The sequence below is a fragment of the Triticum aestivum genome, chromosome 4A (genome assembly GCF_018294505.1).
Source record: "Triticum aestivum cultivar Chinese Spring chromosome 4A, IWGSC CS RefSeq v2.1, whole genome shotgun sequence".
Lineage (NCBI taxonomy): Eukaryota > Viridiplantae > Streptophyta > Magnoliopsida > Poales > Poaceae > Triticum > Triticum aestivum.
Genome location: NC_057803.1, coordinates 98,090,014 through 98,098,000, shown reverse-complemented (window position 1 = coordinate 98,098,000; position 7,987 = coordinate 98,090,014).

Here is a 7,987-nt window from a genome sequence, read left to right as displayed (position 1 = left end):
CACCACCCGGAAGCGCCAGCTACCGTGGCACCACCCCCGCACCTAATGCAATCCCGTGTTAGCGACACCGCTCTCCTTTCTCACCGAACGACGGTTGCTTGAGCGCCAAAGGGGACCTCCTGAGCATCGCGACTCAGGGGCTCTTATCGGACTCCGGGTCGCTCACCTCCTGCCCTTGATCACGGCATCGCGACCTGGCATACCAGCGACGGCTGAAGACACCTTGGGACTGGGACCTGTCGGCGCAGAGCACCAAGCCCTTGTGAGGTTCGAAAGGGAGGACTGAGCTAAGATGGAATGAGCAACTCGCACAATTCTACGACAAGGGTTATATTAACAAAACAGGATCACAGGCACCTTACAAGCCCCCACGGGACGTGTCTTTGATTCCTCGCAGGGAACAGATCCTAAAGGGACACTAACTACGCGCGCCCCTGCAGAAGACGCCATCATCAACAGTGGGCCGTCAAGCACCGGTGCCAACCCCATCCAGATCAGAGTCGGCGGCGGCCTGACAAGCCCGCCCTTGTCAGGACCCCGACACAATGCCACATCGATCTAGCATGTAACACCTCATATCACTTTGCGGCCTCACGCACGGTATCCCCACGGGTGTCGCCTTACCTTTGCCCGGGACCGTTTGCGCCTTTTGGCACATGTATATGACAGTGTCGCTAGCATCCATATGATAAGGAGCCCGGGCTGACATGGCTAGTCGTAAACCCAAAGTGGCACTAACTTACAGGGACAGGCATCCATGACCCAGCATCGAACGTGTCGGTCATCAGCGAGTGAATCCAGGCTGTAGCACTGGGCTAACAGGACTCCGGTATTCATCGCGTGACATTTCCCCGAAGGGACAGACACAGGATCGAAGAAGGACACATGCCGGCCAGCCTAAGTGTTCCGAAGCAGTAGCAAGCTACCAGGGCTCAGTGGAAGCACTAGGAGACATTTCCCGGTAAGAGAGACTACTAAGGATAAACAACTAGATAGTCAGATCCCACACATAGCAATACACATTACACGTACGCATAACATGCAAGTATGTGCTGTACAACATGGCATCACAGCATAACTCAACAACTCATATAGATAAAGGCTCAGAAGAGCCATCATAGCATTTATTACAAACAGGGGTCACATGACCCAACATTCAGAGCAATCAAGCAACAAACGGAAGCATTACATGTCTGAGTACAGACATTTATAAATGAAAAAGGCTGAAAGCCTGACTATCTACAACGTCCGATCAAGATCGTAGCTGAGGTACAAGCTACTCGTCGAAGTCCACAAGACACTAGTTAGACCGAAGTCTCCGCTGCAAAAACATAAATAAAGCAACATGAGTACAAAGGTACTCAGCAAGACTTACATCAGATCCTATCATACATGCATTTGTATCAAGAGGGTATGTGGGGTTTAGTTGCAGCAAGCCAGCTTTGACTCTGTGGCTATCCTGTTCTACGACTACCAGAACTTCTTTGAGGTGATATGGCGCACACGAGTCCACTAATCACCACACAATACACTACTATGGATTCATCCACGTCTCCCTACAGAAAAGCCATCCATAGCACTCACACTTGTTTTGAGCATTTTATAGTATCCACTTCAAGTTGTCTATGTACCATGTAAGCATCCAAGAAGTCCATAACCGCGGACCCGGCTATTCGAATAGATCATGTTAACCCTGCAGGGGTGTACTTCTTCACACACGCTCTCGCCACTTACCGCCATGTACACGTCATGTATCTCGGCAACCTTCAAGCGGAAGCCTGGCGAGGGTGTCGGCCACGACCTGACTAACCACACAAGACTCTAGCCCAGGTTTATCGCCTATTCGGGTTCCATCCGCAAGGAGATCCGGCCGGGGTTTCACTCACGGCCCCAAATGATGTGTGCAGGGTTCCCAAGCCCACCTCGCCAGATGGATCTACGCTTGGTACACCGTGCCACTTGTGCCTAGTCTGTCCCAAGCCCACCTGGCCGGGTGCCACTTGGTAGACTACTAACACTGCCTACAAACACCAGAAACTAGTTGCGACTCCTGGACAGAGATCAAGTTGGTTAATAAGTCGAGAGGGCTTGGAGCACCCGGACCCCAATGTGTGGTAGTATCGAGTCATTGGACAACATACATAGAACTCAGTGCTTAAGGACGGTTCCAGTGAGACAACCCACCATGTACTCCTACATGGCCTCTCACCGCTACCTTTACCAAATCGTGTTCACACACTTAACTCTCAGCACCAGAACATATCGTAACACTCCAATTCATTCCCAATGAATCAGACCTGACACAACTCTAAGCAATAGCAGGCATAGCATGGTAGGAACACATCAGTGGCTTCAATCAACTCCTACACATGCTAGTGGGTTTCAACTATTTACTGTGGCAATGACAGGTCATGCAGAGGAATGGGTTCAACTACCGCAGCACAAAGTAGCAGATGAATCATTGTTGTCCTAATGCAATAACAAAGAGCAGGAGTGAGAGAGTAGGATTATATCGAAATGAACAAGGGGGTTTGCTTTCCTGGTAAATCAACAAGGGAGGCACTGCTTCACAGACAGGTACTCTGGAACGTCTCCGGAGCAGGACCTATCGAGAAGGAACGGTGCCAACAATCAAAACACAAGCATATGCAACACAATGATGCATGAACATGGCATGAAGATGTGATGCTGATTGTGCTAATGCAGCTAGCATTATATTTGGATGAAGTCCATTTGAACCAAAGGTTCAAATGCATATCCAAAATAAGCCCTTTATATAGGCCATTATAGTGTGTCACTTATACAACATGTATAAGTTGGTTGTCATGCATGAAACTAGTACATATGGAAAGACTGCATTTTTCTGATAATTTTTCATATATAAATTATTTCAATCTGAGCTACGGTTGAATTTATATGAATTTTTGAAGTTTTGCTGATTTCTGGAATTTCCTGATTTAAATTTAAACCAGAAAATAAATTATTGCGCCAGCATGACGTCAGCACGACGTCAGCAGTCAACTGCGGCTGACTAGGGTCAAACCTGACGTGTGGGGTCCACACGTCAGTGTCACAGTTAGTTAATAGGGGAAGTTATTTGCTTAATTAAAAGGATTAAGGGGCCGGGGCCCACTGTCAGTGTCAGGGGGTTAATTAAGCGGGCTGTTAGTTGCTAATGGCGGGCCACGTCATCTCACCGGAGTTCAATGCCGGTGAGCACACAGACGCGGCGGCGCTGATCGGAACGGCGGCTCCGGCGATCAAATCGATGGCCGAGCCCATCTACGAGGAGCTGGGGCTCGTGCGCATCCAACGGTGGGAGGGGAGGAGCTGGGGAGGCCGGAGCAAAGCTCGCGGCGGCGGCCGGAGCTCGGGATAGCGCGGGCGTGGGGCTGCAGCTCGCGTTCGAGCGAACGGAGAGCACAGGCGGTAGCTACGAGGCAGCAGGAGCACGTCGGAGCTACTACGCGAGGCGGAGGTGCTCGGGGGCACGGAGCTCGCCGGCCATGGCGGACGGCGGCTTCGGGCGCTCGCGGGGCAGCGGCTACAGGGCACGCGCGAGAGAGAGAGGTGAGGGGAAAAGAAGAGGGGCTCACGGCGGACTCGCAGAGCAGGCCAGTGTGCTCGGGGACGTCCTGCATGGGGCGAATCGACGGCGATGGCGATCTGCGGCGGCCGGAGGTGATGAAGGCAACGGCGTCGACGATGGAGCGCGTCCGGAGGTGTGTGGCTTGACGAGGAGGTAGAGGGGGTCGTGGCGGAGCTTCTGCGCGTGTCGGAGAGGCGAGGAGGAGGCGGTGGCTACGGCTACGATGGACGGCGGCGATGAGCTCTGCTCGGCTGCGCGCGAGAGAGAGAGCAGTAGAGGGGGAGGAATGAGAGAGAGGGAGAGAGAGGTCAGGGTAGCTGCGTGGCATCTCCGGGGCATCCAGACGAGGAGGGGAGAGGGCAGGCAGGCAGGGAGGGAGGTGGCGTGGCGCGGCGGAGCGCGCGCGCGTCGGGCACGCGCCCATCCCCCTGTCGAGGACGAAGACGACAGAGGAGGGGGCCAGTGGGCTGGGCCGGCGCTGGCTGCTGCTGGGCTGCACAGGGAGGAGGCCCAGGTAAGTTTATCCTCTTTTTGTCTCTTTTCTAATATTCTGACATATGTTTTGATTTAGTAATAATACTAAATCAATTTATTTCCTTATGCCCATTTTTGTAGGAACTAGTGGCATTATTCCAGAGCTCCCCAACAGGTGGCATAAATTTTTGGACATATATTAATATATATAACTAATATATTTCCAATGCAAATATTTATGCATTAATTCCAAATGGCCAAAATAAATACTTATGAGCTCCTAAAAATATTGGTTTGATTTTTATCTCTGTCCAATATTTTCAGAGGGCAATATGAACATTTTCTTGGACCTTTTTGGAGCAATTTTTATTTGGGGTTATTTCAAAAAATGATTCTGAGGGTTCCACCAATCCTCCTTTCAAAATTAAATGGAATTTTAAACATGATGCACAAATGACTAGCTAGTCTAGGTCATACCAGACTAGGGATGTGACAACTCGCCCCCACTTGAAAGAATCTCGTCCCGAGATTCAAGGGTCAATGGAAAGAAAGCGGGGTACTCCAGTCGAAGACGATCTTCTCGCTCCCAAGTAGCTTCTCTCTCAGAATGATGAGACCACTGAAGTTTGAGAAACTTGATGTTCTGACGTCGGGTAACACGCTCTGCTTGATCAAGAATGCGAACCGGGTACTCTCGGTATGTGAGGTTATCTTGAAGATCAAGTGTTTCGTGGTCCACTCCGCGGATAGGATCCGAGAAGCAACGCCTGAGTTGAGAGATGTGGAAGACATCATGAACTCGAGAAAGATGTGGGGGTAGTTCCAACTGGTAGGCAACCTCTCCTTGTTTAGCGAGAATGCGAAAAGGACCAATGTAACGAGGATCCAACTTGCCCTTGATACCGAAATGATGGGTACCCTTCAAGGGAGTAACCCGAAGGTAAGCTTTGTCGCCAACTTCATAAGTCATATCCTTATGATGACGATCATACTGACTCTTTTGACGAGACTGGGCTGTTTTCAAGTTCTCACGAATGATGCGAACTTGCCCTTCTGCCTCCTGGATCATGTCCGGTCCAAAGAATTGTCTTTCACCGGTTTCTGACCAGTTCAAAGGTGTTCGACATCTTCGTCCATAGAGAACCTCAAAAGGAGCTTTCTTGAGGCTGGATTGATAGCTATTGTTATAAGCAAACTCGGCAAAAGGAAGACATTTCTCCCAATCCATACCGAATGAGATAATGCAAGCTCTAAGCATGTCTTCGAGAATTTGATTGACCCGTTCCACCTGACCACTCGACTGAGGGTGGAAAGCGGTACTGAAGGAAAGATGGGTTCCCATGGCAGTTTGGAAACTCTCCCAGAAATGAGAAGTGAAAAGACTGCCACGGTCTGAATTGATCTCTAGTGGAACACCATGAAGTGACACTATTCGAGAAATGTATAAGTCAGCAAGCTGACTAGCAGTGATACTCTCTCGAACAGGAAGGAAGTGAGCCACTTTGGAAAGACGATCAATGACTACGAAGATAGCGTTATTCCCTCTCTTGGTCCTGGGAAAGCCGGTGATGAAGTCCATACCAACTTTATCCCATTTCCATTCAGGAATAGCTAAAGGCTGAAGGGTGCCAGTAGGACTTTAATGCTCTGCCTTAACACGACGACATACGTCACAATTAGTAACGAAGTCGGCGATTTCTCTCTTCATCCTAGTCCACCAGAACCTCTGGCGTAGGTACTGATACATCTTAGTACTACCGGGATGAATCGTGAGAGGAGATTCATGCGCCTCCTTAAGAATCAATTGTCGCAGATGTTGATTCTTGGGAACCACCAAGCGATTCTCAAAGAAAACAACACCACGATCATCCATAGAGAAACATCCACCAACTCCCTTCTTAATGTTTCTCCTGATCCGAGAAATTCCTGTGTCTTGCTTTTGAGCAGCGACAATCCGATCTTCAAGATCAGGTTTCGCCACCAAGGTAGAAAGGAATCCGTGAGGAGCAATGTGAAGATTAAGCTTACAGAATTCCTCATGGAGAAGTGGTTGGCCTTGCTGCAACATGAGATTGTTGCAATAGGATTTACGGCTTAGAGCATCAGCCATGACATTGGCTTTGCCTGGGGTGTAGGTAATCCCTAGATCATAATCTGTGATCAACTCCAACCAACGTCTTTGCCTAAGGTTCAGATCCGGTTGGGTGAAGATATACTTGAGACTCTGGTGATCGGTGTAGATCTCGCAATGTTTACCAAGAAGGTAATGTCGCCGGGTCTTGAGTGCATAGACTACGGCTGCAAGCTCTAGATCATGTGTAGGATAGTTATCCTCATGTGGATGCAACTGTCGAGATGCATAGGCAATCACATGACGATCCTTCATAAGAATGCAACCTAGTCCCTGTCGTGAGGCGTCACAATAGATAACAAAGTCCTTTGTGAAATCCGGTGGCACAAGTATGGGAGCAAAAGTCAGGCGCCTTTTCAGTTCCTGAAAACTGTATTCACACTGTGGGGACCACTCAAACTTTTTATCTTTCTTGAGAAGTTCCGTGAGGGGTTTGGCTACTTTGGAGAAGTTTTCAACAAAGCGGCGACAATAGCTGGCTAGACCAAGGAAACTCCTAACTTGTTTAACGGTCTCAGGTGGAGTCCAATTGAGAACGGCCTTGACTCTCTCGGGATTGACAGCAATGCCCTTACCAGAGATTATGTGGCCTAGGTAGGTCACTTCTGGCAACCAAAATTCACACTTGGAGAACTTGGCATAAAGGCGGTGCTCTCTGAGTTTTTCTAACACAAGTCTAAGATGTTCGGCATGCTCTTCCTCGTTCTTCGAGTAAATAAGAATATCATCGAGGTAAACCACGACGAACTTATCTAAGTACTCCATGAAGATCGAGTTCATCAAGCGGGAGAAAGTAGCTGGAGCATTGGTTAGGCCAAAGGACATGACGGTGTACTCGTACTGGCCATAACGAGTGACAAAGGCCATCTTGGGGATGTCCCCGTTTCTGATTTTGATTTGGTGGTAACCTAACCTCAAATCCATCTTGGAAAAGACTGAGGATCCAACGAGCTGATCATACAGATCGTTGATCCTGGGGAGCGGATATTTGTTCTTTATCGTGACCAAATTAACGGGACGATAATCTACAACCATCCGGTCCGTACCATCCTTCTTCTTGACGAAGAGGACGGGGCAAGCCCAAGGAGAAGAACTGGGACGGATGAAACCTTTTTGCAAGGACTCGTCAAGTTGTTTCTTAAGCTCGGCTAGTTCTAAGGGTGCCATCTTGTAGGGTCTCCTAGAGATTGGAGCAGTTCCTGGGATAAGATCTATGACGAACTCTACATCTCTGTCAGGCGGAACACCTGGCAGTTCCTCTGGAAAGACATCCGGAAAGTCACGGACTACCAGAATATCTTCAAGGTCTGGAAGAGGGCTGGCATTAAGAGAATAGAGCTGACGCTTTGCAACTCTAGTGGAGACAGTGACTATCTTGCCAGATGGGTGTGTAAGCTGAACAGACCTGGTGAAACAATCAATCTTGGCATGATGAGCTGTCATCCAGTCCATACCCAAGATAATGTTAATATCCGAAGACTTGAGAGATATCAAGGAAGCAAGGAATACAAGTCTGTCAACATGGATTTCATTGCCATAACTTATCCTAGAAGTTTGCCATTTGGATCCAGGAGTTTGAATAAGTAGCGGGGAGGGCATATCACAAAATTACATGTCGTGCAAGCGGGCATAGCTTTCAGAAATGAAGGAATGAGACGCTCCAGTATCGAACAGAACGATGCTGGATGACAGTTAACAAGGAGTGTACCAAGAACGACATCTGGATCATCATGAGCGTCTTTAGCTGAGACGTGATGCACACGTCCATGTTTAATGGGAGCTGAATTGGCACT